A 19,463-nucleotide genomic window follows, 5' to 3' on the forward strand; every position below is an offset into this window, starting at 1 on the left:
CCAGGTACCCCCTTTATTATATTTTTGATGTATCCCTCTACTCCCTCAGATGCTGGGTGCTTTCATTTTAGGGGTTATAGATTTCCTTTTTATTTCCACAGGGCCTGGACCAAAGTGGATGCTGAATCAGTGATGATCAAATGGAAATGAAATTGAATTGCAGAGTTGCAAGATACATTCAGTCATAGTCTAGTTTGACTCCTATAATAATCATCCTGCAAAAGCAAGTTTTGTTATATCATTTACCCATATTAAAAATAAAGAAACAGGGGTGCCTGGGTGACTCAGTCAGTTAAGTGTCTGGCTCTTGATTCAGCTCAGGACATGATCTCATGATCTCAGATTGAGCTAGTTGTTAGCACAGAGCCTTCTGGGGATTCTCTCCCTCCCTCTGTCTCTGTCCCTCACCTCCACACACATGTGTGTGCCCGCCCATGCGCATGCTCTGTCTCTCAAAATAAATAAATATATTTTTTTTAAATAAAGAAAACAGAAGGACAGATATCATATGTTTTCACTCATATGTGGATCTTGAGAAAGTGGACAGAAGACCATGGGGGAAGGGAAGGGGAAAGAAAATAGATGCAGAGAGGGAGGGAGGCAAACCACGAGAGACTATTAAATACAGAGAACAAACTAAGGGTGGATGGGGTGATGGGGGAGAAGAAATATGGGTGATGGGCATTGAGGAGGGCACTTGTTGGGATGAGCACTGGGTGTTTTATGTAAGCCAATTTGACAATAAATTATATTCATAAAATAAAACAAAACAGAACCTCACTCTACTAAGAACTTCTTTCCAATTGGTGATACTTAGGTGATATTTGTTAGGCTTTCCATCAAGTAGTTGACTGTTATTCTTTGCTTTTCTTTATAATTTTTATTTATAAGTTTTCTCCTTGATGGCAGACCCTAAGCCTTACTTAGATCTCTATGCCCAGCATGAGGTGTGGCAAGTGGTAGACACTAAGTAAGTGTTGACTTGAATTTAATTCCACTTCTGTGTTAGGAGCTATGTCTGGTTACTGATGTGGGAAACAAAGGCAAATGAAAAATTAAATTCCCTTACTGCCTACAGCCCATTGACAAGTCCTTGAAACAGGCAGTGATATTTCTCTAGGAGCTCAGCTGCCTCCGTGATGACACTTTGCTGAAGGCAAAAAGGGAATCTTAGCTTAATGTTATCCCGACTCCCCAGGATCCTGTACGTACTTTAACATATAAAAATTCCTTTGGAAACTTCCTTTATCTCTACCCCCAAGATATATGTTGGCACTGGTACTCCAAGCATATGGCCCACTGATACACATCTGAAGGGTCTCGTGACTGAGCTTTTACTGAACAGAAATAAATGACCTTTTCCTAACAGCAGCTAGCCCTTCAAGGTCCTGGAAGGAAACCTTGTTTCCAAAGTACCTTAGAGACTTATGCTATCCTTAACCCCCTCCCAACCTGAAGAGTCACTCTTCACAACCCCAGTGCAGCTCTTTCTGCCCACAGGTCCTGCCCCCGTGCTTTAATAAAATCACCTTTTGCACTGAAGATATCTCAAGAATTCTTTCTTGGCCCCCAGCTCCAAACCCCAACACTTCAAACCACATCAGTACGACTTTAAGGAAATGTTTGAAAGAGCTATTTAAAATTTGCTTATGATTAAGTCCTACTTTCAGTCTGTCAGAACATTAACCAAACATTGTCTCGCTCTTTTATCACAGATTGGATGCCTGGAGAGAGAGACCGAGACAGACAGAAGACATACACAGAGAGAGACTGACTGACTTGTATCTTTGAGAAAAGAAGGACACAGAAAATTGCAGGGTAACCAGACCCTGTCTGAGAGAGAATTCTTTCTTTGTGCTAACAGTGGAGAAATGCGGGGCTGTCATATGAGGAGCAGTCTTACTCTTTGTGTATCAGGTAAGGCAGAAAAGAGAAGACTAAGGTCCAAGGAAAGGGAGAATTAGAAGCGGCCAAGTGATTGAAATCAACAAAAGGACGGCCAAGAAATATGAGAAACGAAGAGGAAGGAAAGACTGAGAGGGCGTTCTGTCAATAGCATTTAAAAGAGAGTAAGGAATGTAAAGTGACCCGCTGTGAGGGAGCTACAAGATACCATCTGTGTTCTTTTCCCTGTGAGACCCTCTCTTCTGAAAAGAATTGTCATCCTCAAGCCCCGAACAGCGCTGCACTATTTTGTTGGTGATGTTGCTTTTAAAATGTAGACTGTGATGTTATTTTAAGAGTTCAGTTAATCTGCGACAACATTCCAGTATTTTGTAAAATGAAAATATGCCGAGTCATCCTGTCAAGAGAGAGGATAACCTTCAAGAAGCTAGGGTATTTTTTTCCCTATCCTCATGGTTGCCGATTTTGACAGGGAGTTACCCAACGTGCAAGGAATATTCCTTGGTGTTAGCAGTGGGTTCCATATCATGTTTTGAGCTAGTATGGTCTTCTGGTCTAGAGCCATTTGTGTCTGAAAATGATGGTTGTAGTAACAATTTGTCATATTCTCTTTGTAGCAAGTTCCTTTTGCTCATGAGCCTGTTATTATTGAAGAAGCATTTAGTTGTAGGTAAATGACCCTTGCCTTCTGTCTTTAATTGAAACTCAGCCTGCTACAGTTAATATGTTTCATTACTCACTAAATCTTGGGGGGAAAACCTAATGTGCTATAAAAGCAAAGGAAACAAAATTAATTGATTTCAGCACACATTTTTCCTATGCGATGGAGCCAGCTGTCTCTAAAGTAGAGTGCATATGAGTAGCTGGCTGTGGGCATGTATGCTTCTATGATTATATTCTGTTGTTTTTCAAAAGGAGCTCTTTTGATATTCTTTATTATGTAATCTTCCTCACTTTCTTACCAGTATCTGTTCAGTTGTATAGTTCTGTTTTGAGAAGAATAAACCTTTGGTCTATATGAAAGGGAGTCTGAGACCTGTCTGTAGTCACTTCTTGGGCATGGAGTGTGGGCTTGATCTCTGTATTAGGAAAAGAGGTGCAAGAGAACCTCACTAAAAGGGCTTTTACCACACTGTGTTAGATTAGTATTTTTCTGTAGTAGTGACCCAGCACAGGCTCCTCAACAACTTGAGAGAGAGCAATTCAAGTTGTATCAGTTAGCTATTGCTGCATAAAAAATCACCCCACAACTTAATGGTTTAAACCAACAATAATATATTACTCTGAACTATTTTCTGCTGTTGGTTTGCCTGGGCTCACTTATGTGGCTATATTCAGTTGTAAGGTTAGTTGGGGGATGGGCTCATTTGGAATAGCAGGAATGGCTGGGCCTCATTGTCTGTATGGTATTTCATTTTTGGCTTCATACCACGGTGGTCTTGGGGTTCCAAGAGTATGAAGATGGAAGCTGCAACACCTTTGGAACTTACACAGCATCACTTCTACCATATTCTGTCAATTCAGAATTCAGAAATTCTGAATTACAAATACAGACACAAATTTGCAAGTCTCAAGATCAGCTCAGTTTTGAGGAATGGGGAATCTACCTCTCCTCTTGCAATATTTTGAGGAGCCTCAAAATATTGTGGCCAAGTTTTTCACTCTACCACATGGCTAGTTATCTAGGAGAGAATTTATGGGATATTTGGGGTTGGAAAGGGTGGTTGTATCTGGGTTTTGAGTCTCAGACAACTGAGCCAGCTGTCTCTAAAGTGTAGTGCGTATGATGGGGCACCTGGGTGGCTCAGTTGGTTGGGCGTCCAACTTTGGCTCAGGTCATGATCTCAAGGCTTGTGAGTTTGAGCCCCGTGTTGGGCTCTGTGCTGACAGTTCAGAGCCTGGAACCTGCTTCAGATTCTGTGTCTCCCTCTCTCTCTGCCCCTCCCGTGCTCATGCTCTGTCTTTCTCTCTCTCTCAAAAATAAACATTAAAAAAAAAAAAGTGTAGTGCATATGAAAACAGCTGGTGTGTATGTGTACGCCTCTATAATTGTATTCCAAATTCAATCCACATCATAGTAATTGGGCAAATTGCTTCGAGTCTCATTTCTTCATCTTTAAAATGGGAACAGTAGTAATGCCTCTCACAAAAATTGTGAGGACTAAATGAGAGATAATGTATAGAAAGTGCTTTGTATAGTTCCCAGCACATGGTAGGTGCTCAAATAAATTGTAGCTAATTTTACTTTTAAATTTTCTTTTTTAAAAATCCTTAGCTATTTTTGTTTGTTTGTTTTACAAGTAATTCACATTCCTAGCATGAAAAATCATGAAAAATAGAAAAGCAAGAAGAGAAAATATATTTGAGGTTACCCAATATTTTACCACAGATTTAGCCACTAACAGTCTTTTGGTGAATTCCTTTAGATTCTAGACTTTTTTTTCAGTGCACATGCACATATGAATGAGTGGTAGAGAAACAGAGAGAGACATACACATACACACAGAGAAATATTGGTGTGTATTTTTAGATGTATACATAAAAGTTTTAAAAACCAGAAGAGTACTTATTACTTTTTATTACTTGTAACCTCCTCACCCTGGCATTTGTATAGGGCAGTCTCAATTACCCAGTGTTTTTTGTTGTTGTTTTTTTTTTTTTTTAAGATTTTATTTTTTAAGTAATCTCTACACCCAGTGTAGGGCTTGAACTCACAACCTCAAGATCAAGAGTTGTATGCAAGGGGTGCCTGGGTGTCTCAGTCATTTAAGCATCTGACTCTTGATTTCAGTTCAGGTCATGATCTTACAGTTCGTCAGTTCGAGCCCCATGTGCTTGGGATTCTCTCTCTTTCCCTTTCTCTCTGGCCCTCTGCCATGTGCGCGCACGTTGTCTCTCAAGATAAATAAATAAAAACTGTTTTAAAAAGTTGCATATTCCACTAATATAGCCAACCAGGCGCCCCTCCGTTACTCGGTGTTAAATAGTACCTGACTTACAACCTATCATTTTAGTCTTCTCTGGATCCCAGATATCAAGGCAAGAGCTCATACCTGTTACCAAATGTGAATTTCCCAGAGTGAATCCAGGAAACACCAGAATCCTCAGATGCTGTGAGAAAAAAAATTCTGTGGTCAAATAAGTTAGGGAAATGCTACATATTTTCTCTTCTAGTTTTTGAGCATCATAGATGCTCATTCTTTTAAAAGATTTATTTTTTATTTTTTAGTAATCTCTACACCCAATGTTGGGCCCAAACTTCACAACCCTGAGATCAAGAGTCACATGATGCACCAACTGAGCCAGCCGGGCATCCCCATTAGATACTCATTTGTGATTTAATAAATATACAGTTAATTAATACCTATTAAATATGTGAGTAAAGCATGTTAAGGGCTCTGAGAACTCCTATTGTAAAGCATCCTGTTTTCTGTCCCCAAATTTCCACATTTATAAGTATTTTTCCTTTAATTTCATTTTGAAAAATAATATACAGTAAAATTAACATTTTTTTTTGGTGTATACTTCTTTGAAATTTTACACATATGTGGATTTGTGTAACCATGACCACATTCAGAGAATAGTGTTATTACACCCCCAAACTCCCTTATGTTACCCTTTTATAATCACATCCCCTACTTCTCTAACCCCTGGCAACCACTGACTTTTCTCTACCAATATAGTTTTCTTTTTGACATTTCTCTTTTATAAGAATGTCATATAGATGGAATTATATACTATATAGCCTTTGAGACTGGCTTTTTTTATTCAGGTAATACCTTTTGAGAGTCACCCATGTTGTTGCATATATCATTAGGTCTGTGTGTGTGTGTGTGTGTGTGTGTGTGTGTGTGTGTGTGTATGTTTAGGTCTTTGTTATTGTTGAATAATATTCCATGTTTATTTATACTGTTGAAATATATCTGGGTTGTTTCCAGTCTTTTGGTAATTGTGAATAGATCTGCCGTAAACATTCATGTACAGGTTTTTGTGTAAGCATAAATTTTCACATCTCTACGGTGAATACCAGGAATGGGATTTCTGGGTCATTTGATAAATATATGTAAGCAAACTCTCTTCATTTGTGTAATACCTGTTAAGATCCAACATGACTAGTATTTGACAGAATGCATTTCATAGGATGCACTTTGGGGAGAAGAGCTTTAGGAAGGCCTTGAATGCTGTGACTTGTTGCTGTTTTTGAAAGTCAAATGGACCTCACATCCATTCCACACACCCAAAGTTTGCTTAGGCTCAGCCAGGACTCCCACCACCCTCTCACTTATTGAGGACCTACTGCCAGACATCTGTGTTACAATCTCATTTAATTTAACCCTCTCATGATTTTGCAGGCGAGGAAACTGAGCCCCAGAGAAGCTCACAACCTCCCCAAGCTCCCATGGCTGGTAAGTAGCTGAGATTGGAATCTTTGTGTCTTAAAGTCAAGTGCTTCTTTTGCTACCCCCTCTACCTGTCTTTTTCTTCCTTTTCCTCTTTGGACATTGTTATCAGGGTCTATAATCAATTGTGTTAGACCAGGGTTGGCAAATAAAAAACACAGTTGCTATCACTTACCATTTCATGACAGACACCGCTAATTTAATTTCACCTCTTTCTTGCTCAGCTCTGATGCAACTTTCTCTAGACCACTGTCAGTTGATTGGAGTTAGTTAGCCCTTGAGCTAATAACCATTTGCTGTTTTGTTCTTGGACTTTGTATTAGTTATCTATTGCTGTGTAACAATCTCAAAACATTGTGGCTTAAAAATAGTCAATATCATTTATGATCTCTCATAATATCTATGGGTCAAGAAATCAGATATGGCACTTCAGAATGGCTGTCCCTATCCTGCTATGGCTGGGGGCACGGTGAATTAGCAAGGACTCTTTGAGAAAGTGACATTTAACCAAAAATGGGAATTTATCAGTTCACCTGAGAAATTCATGGGGATGAATGTGTAGTGATTGGATGCAGGGCCCCAGAGTATGTTCTCAGGGTAAATTTTCTTTCTCTTCTGGTCTGCCTCTGATTTTGGCCCTACCTTCTGTGCTGTTGGCTTTATTCTCAGGCATGCTTTCCCTAAAGACAGTCTAGATGGACAGCATCAGCTCCAAGCTTATCTTCTACTGGCTTAGCAAGCTTAATAGACCAATTATCTCTTTGCCTATGGCTCCAGAATAGTTACAAGGTTGACACTTGTCTTAGTCCTTTTCAGCTGTTTTAACAAAATACCACAGACTGGGTAGTTTATAAACAACTGAAATTTATTTATTACCGTTCTAGAGGCTGGAAGTCCAAGATCATGATGCCAGCAGATTTGGTGTGGCTGGTGAGGACCCACTTCCTGATTGGTAGAAGGTACTTTTTTTGGTGTATATTCACCTGGTAGAAGGGGTAAGGGATCTCTGGGGGGGGGGGTGGGGGTGTGAATCTCTTTTATAGGAACCCTAGTTACATTCATGACCTAAGCACCTCCCAAATGCCCTATGTGCAAATACCATCTTTAAGGGTTAGGATTTCAACATATAAACTTGGTGGGGCCTGAGGACACAAATATTCAGACCATAGTAATGCTGACTGGCCTACCTTTGGTCATAGACTCACCTCTGAGCCAGTCACTGTGACATGGAATCCAGGCCTGGCCAGTAGGCAGCCAATCCCTCTTGAACCCATGAGCCGTGTTGGGGAAATTTGTTCCTCAAACGGATGAGATGGGCTTTGTTATCAGAGGAGGGCATGCTAGGCAATGACAGTAGATGTTCCCTGTGCACAGCGAGGTACCTTTGACCCTGAAGACATTTTCTCATCTCTGCTCCCGTGTTCCTGTCATGGCTTTTCACTCAGCTGCGTCCTGTCACGCTCATGTTCCTACTCTACTTGTAGGCTTTTAGTTTCCCAGGAGGACCATTTAAAGGCAGATGTACCCTTTCATAGTTGAAGGTCTAGTTCTTGATTCCTGATGCCTTGATTTAGTTCCATGACTCCCTGTATTTCTGATTCCTAGTCTGCTCAGGATTTGAAGGTCACAGAGCACTTTGGCTTGAGTCTTCCTTTTCTGGACACCTAACCTATCTCTCATAATTAGGAAATTGTTACTCCCTAATCTGTGGTCTTGACTCTGGGCCTCTTGACTCCTTAGTCTGTGCTGTCTATAAACCCCTTAACCCCTTGCATTTTGCTTTATTTTTTCACTGTCCCTTGTTACCACCTACTTCTTGGTTTCATAGTATCCCTTGGGTTAAATTATTTCCTGACAGACATCTGCTGACCAGTTTGCTGGCCTTTGCCTTCCATCAGCAGGCTTCTCTCTCTCTCCCTTTCTTCATTTTGAAGTTAAGCTGAGGTATGGTATATTTAGCTTTCGATTAGGAAGCAGAAGCTCTGAGTTCAAAACCTGATATATGTGGCTTTAGGGAAGGCTTTTTAATCTTTCTAAGCCCTAATTTTCTCATCTATAAAATGGAAGAATACTATCTACCTCACAGCAGTGCCTTGGAGATTAAACAGGAGAATGTAGATATTGCGATAATAGTGGGTAATAATTGTAAAATGCTAATGTTTATATGTGTGTGTTTAAAGCAAGTTTATTTTTTCTCCCTTCTTTTTTGTATATTTATTTATTTATTTTTAATGTTTATTTATTTTTGAGAGAGAGGGAGAGGGAGGGAGGATGCCAGCAGGGGAGGGGCAGAGAGAGGGAGACAGAAAATCTGAAGCAGGCTCGGCGCTGTCAGCACAGAGCCTGACATGGAGCTTGAGGCCACGACTGGTAGGTTCATGACCTGAGCTGAAGTCGGATGCTCAACTGACTGAGCCGCCCAGGTGCCCCTATGTTTTCTCCCTTCTAAGCATCTTTCTTTTATGCATTTTCTCCATTCAAGCAGCTAGGCTATTCTGTGCTCGTTAACTCAGGAAAGGAAATGTCAGAGCAGAAAAAAACAAATAGGAATCTTTCTGGCTTTGGCTTTCAAAAGCCTAATGCCCTCAGGAGAACATTGAAAGCCCTGGACTGGTCAAAATGAGTGGAAGCAAGGGATTTGAAGAGAGGGCGAGAGCTTCTTCAGACTGGTAAAAGTCCACTGTTTGGGCAGAGGTGCCGGGGTGGGTGGAAGGAGGAGAGACCAAGGCAGGTGCAGGGGGGTGTAATGAAAGCACAGGTGCAGCAGAATGAGAGGGGCCCGTGCCCTCCTTTCTAGATAGAGCCCTGGGGAGCAGAAAGGACATAGCTGGCAGATTCTGGGTTCCCAAGGTGACCCACAAATAGTGCTGGGTTGGAAGGGGTCATGCATCCTGGGGATGAAGGACACATCAGTGCTGATCACTGAGGATTGAAGCCTGTAGGCCTGACAAAGGTGATGGTGATTTCACTTGACAACCACATAGATAGATGACAGCAAGGACCAGAGGGCACTTCTGTCCTACCCCCTCCCTGTACCACGATTCTCCATAAGCACCTAGAACCTAGAGGCATTCCTTGAAGGTGGGAGGAAGTCTTCAGATTAACTGAGGTTATGTTCTGCCACTCTGGTCGAATAGGGGCTAAACATGAAGTTGAGTTTAAAAATATTTTCTATCTGTGTGGTAGATTGAGACCCATACCCACTACCACAGAAAGCACTTAGCCTTTGTCTGTAGGTAGGCACCAGAGTGTTTACCAAGTATGAATTCAGATGTTATTGAGCCTCAGAATGTATGTAACATACATACTTGATGTTTGGGGTCTGGTGCAGCCATTCCCTACATCAGGGGTTCTCAGGGTCTGGTCCCAGGACCAGCAGCATCAGCACCACTGGGCATTTGTGAGAAATGCACATTCTCTGTCCCCCCTTCCCCCCAGAACTACTGAATCAGAAACTCTTTGAGGATGTTCTAATGCATGCTAGAGTTTAAGAGCCAAGTTTCTCAGACTCAGTCAAACACTCAGTTTACAATTTAATACTTGACTAGCGTCGGCTTTAGGCTAGCCAGATATTTTAAATGTTCCACATGAGGACAGGAGAGCTTCTGATTTCCCCCAAAGCTTTCCTCATAACCATACCCCTTTTATTTCACTTCATTGAGGATCCAGCTCCTGAGAGGAAAACAAGGGAGGCTGGAAAGAGACCCTTTATTTAGTAAATGGGGGAGAGGGGATCACAGGCAAACATGATCTTAAACCTTTACCAAATCTCCAAGGAGCCGGTGAACTTCATAGGGAATGATTTTGTGGCCAGGCAAGGTCCTAGGGAAATTTATGGCAGAAACATTTCCCCATTTCTGGGTCAGGAAATGATAGCACACGGATGGAATTTACAATGGGAGTGTGAATGGAGTGGCCCCACCCAGGCAGCCCAGCAAAGGCCCCTTTTACTGGCTCTATTCAAATATAATGAGTGCTCCCCAGGCTCTCCTGGCTGACTGCTTTTTCTTTTTCCTCGATTGCTTTCACTTTTTCACAGAGGACTGCCCCGCTTGTGGTCCACTTGGGACTGGGGTGAGCCTTGATTTGGCAGGAGAAAGGAAGAAGTACACGGTGGCCTACAAAATTGAATTGCTCTGCCTCCCCGGCCCCTTTCCTTGAATAATAGGCCTTTGTGCTTTGAAATGTAGGGAAGTCCCAGTTTCTCAGGCTTTAAAAAAAAAAAGCAAACCTTCCTAAAACCTCTTCTTCTGCCTTAAGATGCTTAGCAGGGAGTAGTTAAGGGGCAGAACAGTTATTAAATCAAATGTTTCTTTAATAATTTTAGAAATTGTTAGGATAGCTGATTTCTAAACAAATATATTCTGTGCGTTCCTTCAGATGGACAAAAATATTGGCTCAACTTAAAAATCCAGCTTAAAAAAAATCATATGAAACAAATCTCTACATTAAAAAAAAAAAAAGCCCGAAAAAGTATTTTTGGCTCTAGCCAGTGACCCACTTTTATGAAATATTTGACAAAGCAAAATTGTATTACCAGAGAAGAATTCAGACAGCCTTTGGAGTCTGTTGAAATGGGTTTTTGATAATAGGCGTGACTTATTTTAATTTTTAATTTTAATTTTTTTAATTTTTATTTTTTTATTATTTTTTAAATATGAAATTTATTGTCAAATTGGTTTCCATACAACACCCAGTGCTCATCCCAACAGGTGCCCTCCTCAATACCCATCATCCACCCTCCCCTCCCTCCCACCCCCATCAACCCTCAGTTTATTCTCAGTTTTTAAGAGTCTCTTATGGTTTGGCTCCCTCCCTCTCTCTCTTTTTTTTTTTTTCCTTCCCCTCCCTCATGGTCTTCTGTTAAGTTTCTCAGGATCCACATAAGAGTGAAAACATATGGTATCTGTCTTTCTCTGTATGACTTATTTCACTTAGCATAATACTCTCCAATTCCATCCATGTTGCTACAAAAGGCCATATTTCATTCTTTCTCATTGCCACATAGTATTCCATTGTGTATATAAACCACAATTTCTTTATCCATCCATCAGTTGATGGACATTTAGTCTCCTTCCATACTTTGGCTATTGTTGAGAGTGCTGCTATAAACATTGGGATACAAGTGCCCCTATGCATCAGTACTCCTGTATCCCTTAGGTAAATTCCTAGCAGTGCTATTGCTGGGTCATAGGGTAGAACTATTTTTAATTTTTTGAGGAACCTCCACCCTGTTTTCATTCCCAAATTTTTAATTTTTAATTTTTTTGTCCCCATTCTCCTGCCTTCCTCCTACCAGCCTAGGCATGATTCAGATCATTCCATCTTATAACTGAGCCAGTGAACCAACGTGAGTTTGCTCCTTGGTGAGTCACAGATACACTAGGTGGAATTGTCACCCAAAGTAAACTTTATTTGTATCAAATAAGGAGATCACGGCGGGGGGTGGGGGGGGGTCGGGGAATGACTTCCAAAGCAGTGACTCCTTGAGCAAGGGTGAATGGGTTCCTTATTTAGGCTTAAGGTGATTATTTACATAAGGGAGGCTTGTCATGGTATGTAGATGCAGTCATAAGGAGGCACCTGCGCCTTCAGGAAACATGCCTATACATACATTGTGTTATGTAAATAAAGCTGTGGTCCTTCTTGGATGGAGATTTTAGTATTACAATGAGGTAAAGGTAGTTGTCAGTCATTCTAGAGGTCACTTGGTGGTCCATCTGCATAGGCATGAGTCTAGGGTTACTCTGAAACGGGTCTGGGTGGTCTGGGCCAGCTGGAGGTCTTGTCAGGATTGCCCCTATTATTTGAGGGGTGGTTTTGGGTTCCATTTGCCCGAGTTAAGAGATAAGCTAGAAAGAAGAGCTTAAGGAAAAAATGTGGGACAAAGGTCGACGAGTATAAGCAGGTGGGCAGCAAAGGTCAGGTCTCGGGGTCTAGCTGGTGACACTGTTTTCCTTTCACTAATTTTATCCTTCTGTTTCAAAGGTGTATGTTAATAATAGCATTCCATCCTTTTTTTTTTTTTTAATCCTGAAAACAAATTATATTGAAAAATCATTACCATCATTTAGACCCACATGTGTTTCAGTGGTTTAAGTATATTTGAACATCTTTGATTTTCATTTTATTATAAAAGATATGATCTCACCATTTATGTTTTTGAATTTTATGGAATGTGGCAGAAGGTTTGATATTCTTTAATCAAGGACTATTATTTGTCTCTTTGGCTGGGGTACTGGAAGCCAGGCTCTGGAGCTAAACTTGGAGTAAGAGGTTATTATCTGCCCCTCCAACAGCCATTTTCCTTTCTTCAGGTTCTAGCCCATATTTGTGTTTTCTCCTCTCAGCAGGTGTTGTCTGTGAGCACCACTCCCAACTCTTGGTCTCCATCTGGCCAATCAAATTATTAAATCCTTTGTCCCACCCCCCAGCATGAGGTTAGGTGAAAACCACAGTGATTTCTTTAGGGATGGGCCACATAATGCAGTCATAACCAATGAAATACAGCCAAGGCTTTTCTGGGATTGGCTGGAGAGAGGCAGGTGCCCTCCTTCCATTGGTTCTTATGTCTGGGAAAAGGTGGGACTGGAGGTGCAGCAGCCAGTTTGATACCCTGAAGGGAAAGACTGAAGCTAGGGCAGAGGCTGGGGACCTTTGAAGAGCCCAAGGATGAATGAAACCAACCCAGCTGAAGATAGAGCTAAGAAATGGAGAAAAATTCAGTCCCAGTGACATAATTTGAGTCCTGTGCCTGAGTCCAGCCCCCTACCATTAGAATGTTTAGTTCTTCAAACCAACAAACCTCCTTAGTTGCTTAAGCAGATCAGGACGGATTTTCTATTGGTTGCTTTTTTAGTGGTTTTTAGTTGTTTTTTTAGTGGTTTTTCCCAGACAGGTCTGGAGTCCAAAGGTGCTAGGAATTTGCCAAGACACAGCTCCAGGTGTTGAGGATGAGGCTTGAATTTGGTCATCAGAACTGGACCCCAATGCCAGGCCGCCTTCCCAACCCCACCCCGCCTGGTGGAGGGGGAGGGGTGACTCAGTGTTGGTTTCTGTAGAGGAAGGCTATGTCCTTGCCGTCTCAGGTCAAGTCTGTCCTGGGAACTAGGAGCAGGACTGGACTTGGAGGTGGCAGACCACAACCCTTCAGTTGTTTTGAGAGAAGAGGGAGGTTGGGCACATATTGTCAAGGGCTATAGTAAAACAGAAACTTCATGCTGTGTTACGTCTCTTCATTTCATGGACCCTTCATTCTCTCCAGGGAATGTGTCTTTACTTTGGATCTCTGCCGCAAACATCTTCCCACCCTCTTGTGGTCTGCTGAACTTCTACAACTGGGTTAGACAACTCCCCTCAGTGTTCTTGTAGGCTCTTTTATGTAATGGGCATCACATTTATCATCCTGTATTTTTAAAAAATGTGACCATATTTGGAGGTATGGCTTTTATTTTTTTATTTTTTATTTTTTAATGTTTATTTATTTTTGAGATAAAGAGAGACAGAGTGCGAGCAGGGGAGGGGCAGAGAGAGGGGGACATAGAATCTGAAGCAGGCTCCAGGCTCTTAGTTGTCAGCACAAAGCCCGATGCGGGGCTTGAACTCATGAACTATGAGATCATGACCTGAGCTGAAGTCAGATGCTTAATTGACTGAGCCACCCAGGCACCCAGGTGACAATTTTTGTTTATCTGTTTTGAGAGAGAGAGAATGAAAGCGAGTGAGCATGAGTGTGGGGAGGGACAGAGAGAGAAGAGAGAGAATCCCAAGCAGGCTTTACTACACTCAGTGTGGGGCTTGATCCCATGACCATGAGATCATGACCAAGAGCTGCCTGCATAATCAACTGAGCCACCCAGGCTCAGTGATGACAGTTGCCCCAGTGGTGACAATTTTTAATGGACTGATGAGGGAAGTCTTCATGGGAAGGTGGCATTTAAGTAGAATTGAAGGAGTTGAGTGAACAAGCCATGTGGATATCTGGGGGAGATACTTTCCAGGTGAATGGAACAGCAAGTGCAAAGGCCCTGAGGTGGGGGCTTGGTGTGACAGAGGAACAGCAAGGCAGCCATTGTGGGTGGAGTGGAGTAAGCACCAAGGAGAGGAATAGCAGTTGAGGTCAGCATGGAATTGACAGGAAAATAAGGATCAGAGCTATTTCAGTTCTTTACTGCTGCATAAGGAACCACTTTAAAACTTAGTGATTTAGGGGTGCCTGGGTGGCTCAGTTGGTTAAGCGTCCGACTTTAGTTCAGGTCATGATCTCATGGTCCATGAGTTTGAACCCCACGTCAGGCTCTGTGTTGACAGAGCCTGGAACCTGCTTCAGATTCTTTGTCTCTCTCTCTGCCCCTACCCTGCTTATGCTCTGTCTCTCTCTCAAAAATAAATAAATATTAAAAAAAGTTTAAAAAATTAAAAAAATTAAAAAAAAACCTTAGTGGTTTAACATAATTTATTATTTCTCATGATTTTGTGGTTTGATTAGGTAATTATTCTGTTGGTCTCATCTGAGGGCCCTCTTGTGCCTGCTAGGCAGAATGCTAGGATGGCTGGGCCTCTCTCCTGATGTGGTTCCTCATCATTCATGTGTCTTGCTCAACCTTCTTATGTGGCAACAGGGTACCAAAAGGGAGCATTCGAAGGGGACAAGCCCCGGTGTGCAAGTGCTTATCTAGCCCCACTTTCATCACATTTGCTCATCTAGTATTGGCCAGAGGACCCATATAGCCAAGACCAGAGTCAGTTTAGGAAGGGACCACATGAATACCAGGGTGCAAGACTCAGTGGGGCCACCCATGGAGGTTCAGGGATCCTTGTTTCTAAATCTGTTGGAAGAATGGGGCAAGGGTGTATATGATTGATGGGCTCTGAGGTTGGACTTGAATAGAGGACAGAGCCCAGGTCAAGAATGTTGACCACATTCCTGTGATCTAGTTGACTAGCTTTGTCCTTTGGTAGAGCCAGGGAATCACTGGAGAAGACTGTAGTTCCCCACTGTTTCCATCAGCCTCCACTTCCATTGATATAAACAATTGGTATCATCTCGGTTGTATTTAAGGTACTTTGCAAACAGTTTCATGACAAGTCCCCAAACTCGATTTCCAACTAGACTGCTGCCTTTAAGCTGCACCTAGGTAGGAATTTTGGAGTTACCACTGACCCTATAAATAAAAGGAAATGAGATCTGGTGAATCCATCAGGTGAACAAATGCCATTCACCTGAATTTGAAAGGAAGAGAGATGAAACTACAAGGAAATGGTAGTTTGCCAACATGATAGTTTACTGATTCATACAGCAAATATTTGGAGAGTACCTACTGTGTGTTAGGCATATGCTGTTACCATCATTTAAAAAAGACTGCAGAGAGGTCTTGTAGAGGGGACCCTGAAATCTATGCCTTGAGTCTCATTTAATAATTGGCTCTCAGTGATACCTTTGTCAGGTATTCATAGAAAATCTTTTATTTTTTAATTTTTTAAAATGTTTATTTTTGAGAGAGGGAGCGTGAACAGGGGAGGGGCAGAGGGAGGGACAGAGGATCAGAAGTGGGCTCTGTGCTGACAATAGTGGGCCCTACGTGGGGCTTGAACTCATGAACTGAACTGTGAGATCATGACTTGAGCTGAAGTCAGACGCTTAAGCGACTGAGCCTCCCAGGCGCCCCCATGAAAAATCTTTTAGACAGGTTCCCTTGAATTGTAGTTTCCTTTTATCTCCTTACTGTCCATAGCCTTTGGAATCATTTCAGTGCTTTTTTTGATTATTATTATTTTTTTAAGTTTTAAAAAATTTATTTATTTTGGGAGAGAGAGAGCAAGTAGGGGAGGGGCAGAGAGAGAATTCTAAGCAGACTTTGCACTCTCAGCACAGACCCCATCATGGGCTGGAACCCACGAACCGTCAGATCATGATCTGAGCCAAAATCAAGAGTCAGATGCTTAACCAGCTGAGCCACCGAAGCTCCCCTGATTGTTTTTTTCTTTAAAAAACTTTTTTTTAAGTTTATTTATTTTTGAGAGAGAGAGAGAGACAGAATGTGAGCAGGGGAGGGGCAGAGACAGAGAGGGAGACAATCCGAAGCAGGTTCCCGGCTCTGAGCTGTCAGCACACAGCCCGACGTGGGGCTTGAACTCATGAGCTGTAAGATCATGACCTGAGCCAAAGTCGGACGCTTAACTGACTGAGCCACCCAGGTGCCCCATTTTGTTTTTCAAATTAAAAGTTACTTTATAAACTTTTTTCTTGATTTTATAAATGATATATATGCTTGTTGAAAAATATCCAAACACATAGACAAGTGAAAGAAAAGATTATAAATTTTTTTTGAAATTCTATTCAGAAGACACTACTGTTAACATTTTTGTGATCTGCCTTCAGGCATCCTTCAGTGAATATACATGCATGATGCAATAAATAGGATCATGCTGTAACCTGAGTTTTTAAAAATCCCATTTTGTGAATGTGCAAATTTGTTCAATCCCACATTGAAGGATATTTAAGTTTTCCAGTTTTGCAACTAGGATTAAGTAATTTTTTTGATTCTCTGACTTCACACCTGCCCCTGCAGTTTTTCTGTTTTCTTTGTTTGGAAGATACTTCTACTTTGCCGAAGATACCGTCTATGTAGGCTGTGTGTGTGTGTGTGTGTGTGTGTGTGTGTGTGTGTGTGTCTTGGCAGTTTTGATCATTGATGAACATTTTGTTGAAGACCTCAAATAGGAGCTTCTGAATGGTTTTCAGGTAATGTATGATAAGTTTTAAAGGCCTCCTTTGGGGCATCTGGCTGTTTCATTTAGTAGAGCATGCAACCCTTGGTCTTGGGGTTGTGAGTTCAAGCCCACGTTGGGTGTAGAGCCTACTTAAAAACATAATAAAGGCCTTTTTCCATCTTTTCCTTACATGTAGCCTATATTTGGCTAACTAAAACACCTCCTAAATAGTTGTGTGGAGGGTTCCTGGGCTGGCCATCTCCTTCCACACTGTTGAGTTGAATTGTGTGTAACCATGGTTACCAGGCTTGCTACCATTATGTCCTTAAAGTGCTTTTCCAGCCCCCGTGGCCCCTGGCTTGCCTGTGTGTTCAGAGGTTAAACTACCTCCAGAAGTTTGGTGCCCTGGCTGTGGGTGGTGAAGGTATGTGTGTGGGAGGAGTGAGGAGGGCAGTGATAGAAGCTAGCTGAGACTGTGTGGGCTTCTGCCCCACTTCTTGGCCCTCTTCACCCCTGAGACTTAATTGTGAGCAGTGCACTGCCATTGTAACACTTGTCACATTGCGTACTAATCTTTTGTTATGTGACTGCCTCCCTGCCTGTGGCTATGAGCTTCCCAAGGAGAGAGACCTTTCCTATTGGTGTGTGTCACCCAAGTAGCCTGTGCAGTACCTGGGAAACATTTGTTAAATGAATGAACAAATTGAGTGATTGTCTGAGTGAGTGAGTGAAAAAAATGCAAGACAAATCCTGATATTACAGCCAGACCATGTTTGGGTGCTCAGTATGGGGAAAGAAGAGGGAGATGGGGAAGGCCAAGGCATGGAGGAACACAGCCTTAAGTATGTGGGCTTTGGAGTGAGAAAGCCAGGGCTCAAATCTGGGCTGGGCTACCTACCAGTTGTATAACCTTGGGCAGGTCACTCAACTTTTCTGCACTTAACTTTCCTTATATATTATAAAAGGATTATTTCAAGTAACAGATTGATTCAATAAATATTTATTGAGTACAATGTGCTAGACACTATTCTAGGTGTTGGGGAACCAGCAGGGAGCACAGTCTTTTGTGGCAGCCATAGAATCACGCTTCTCGGAGCAACTTTAAGAAAGGGGTGCAGTTAGCACCTGTGAGGGGTGTAGTTAGCTTCAGCCTCCCTCCCCTGCTCCACTGTGTTCGTGCTGAGGCTGTGGTGAGGGTCGTAGGGCACTGCAGCCTGGGCTTTTCTCAACCAATCCTTCCTTCCCTCTGTCTCTCCATAGGTGTCACACCTGCATCAGGGTTGGAGGCACACCTGCCTATTCCTGCTCCTTCCCCCTTTATCCTTCTCATATGTTTCTCCCAAGAATTCCCCTGCATGTCTAATTCTGTTTTGGCATCTGCTACCTGGAAGGCCCAAACCAATAGCTTTGTTCTCAAGAACCTTACCCAACAGAAGTCAAATAAAACATATCTCTGAATGTTGTTGTGAGGATGAAGGAGATGATGTTTGAGAACGGCTTAGCAATAGGCCGGCACCCCATAATAGCTCAAAGATGTGCATTGTTGTTGCTGTTATTGTTATCTTCATTGATTTTGTTGCCCAAGTGAGCAGGTGGAAAATGGTATCTTTCAGGTATCAGTTTCGTGAGTTGGTTTAACCCAGTGGACTGCACCTGACCCCAGGGAATTCTTCAGAGTTTCTTCAGGAATAAGAGGCTACAAATAGAAATGGCAAGCCCCAGAAAGATGCTTTGCAGCCTTCAAGGACTGAGCATGGAGATTCCAGAAGAATCTTCTGATTCTAGGAAGGTCCGAGTGTGGAGGGAGAGAAGCCTAAACAGTAGGCTTTGAGCTCTGTTCCTCACTGACAGTAGCAGTTGCCACTCACTGAAGCTTGGAGGGAGAGCCATGGGGCAGAACATGGTGAACATGAGTATAAGAGTATGGAGTCAGGCTGCCCAGATTCAAATCCCAGACCTGCCACTTACTCCCTATCTCCCAGGCTTGTTATGTAATTTAAGGTAATAAAGATAGAATGGTCAGCATAAAGTGTCTGAACACGGTTAGTCTCCTTCCTTTCTCCCACAACGTTTTCATTCCATTATACTTGGAATAGTTAACATGAGTGTAACTTCTTTGGGTTGGCAAATTATGGCTGGTGCCTGGGCTGAGTCCCTGTCCTGATTCTCTGTGGATTATTGGGAAGAAGAGGAAAGTCTCACAAAAGAAAGGAGGGAGGGCCTTTGGGCACGGAAGAGGAATAGGGCTTTTTCCCTGGACTAGTATTTATTGAGGAGCCACCATGTGCCGGCCCCTCTCCTGGGTGCTGGGTTTATGAAGGTGATTAGGACCCAGACACCATTCCTAAGGAGTTCAGATACCAACTTGGAAGCAGACAAACGGGTATGTAAATAGTGCAGTGGGTCCCATGTCAAGGCAGACACACAGAGTTTGGGAGCATGTGA

General features: G+C 42.3%; 1 protein-coding gene across 2 annotated transcripts in view; it reads left to right on the plus strand.

The window, feature by feature from the left end:
- Positions 1-19,463, plus strand: part of SRGAP3 (SLIT-ROBO Rho GTPase activating protein 3) — a 354,753-nt gene that overhangs the window by 22,366 nt on the left and 312,924 nt on the right. The window contains exons 1-4 of one of the 2 annotated variants that reach the window (XM_053219016.1): positions 886-970; positions 1,716-1,917; positions 6,258-6,311; positions 7,190-7,264. The gene's annotated coding sequence lies outside the window, so the exon portion shown is untranslated. Of the gene's footprint in view, positions 1-885; positions 971-1,715; positions 1,918-6,257; positions 6,312-7,189; positions 7,265-19,463 lie in introns of those variants that run through there. The other variant, XM_053219015.1, reaches the window with a different exon arrangement.

The sequence above is a fragment of the Acinonyx jubatus genome, chromosome A2 (genome assembly GCF_027475565.1).
Source record: "Acinonyx jubatus isolate Ajub_Pintada_27869175 chromosome A2, VMU_Ajub_asm_v1.0, whole genome shotgun sequence".
NCBI lineage: Eukaryota > Metazoa > Chordata > Mammalia > Carnivora > Felidae > Acinonyx > Acinonyx jubatus.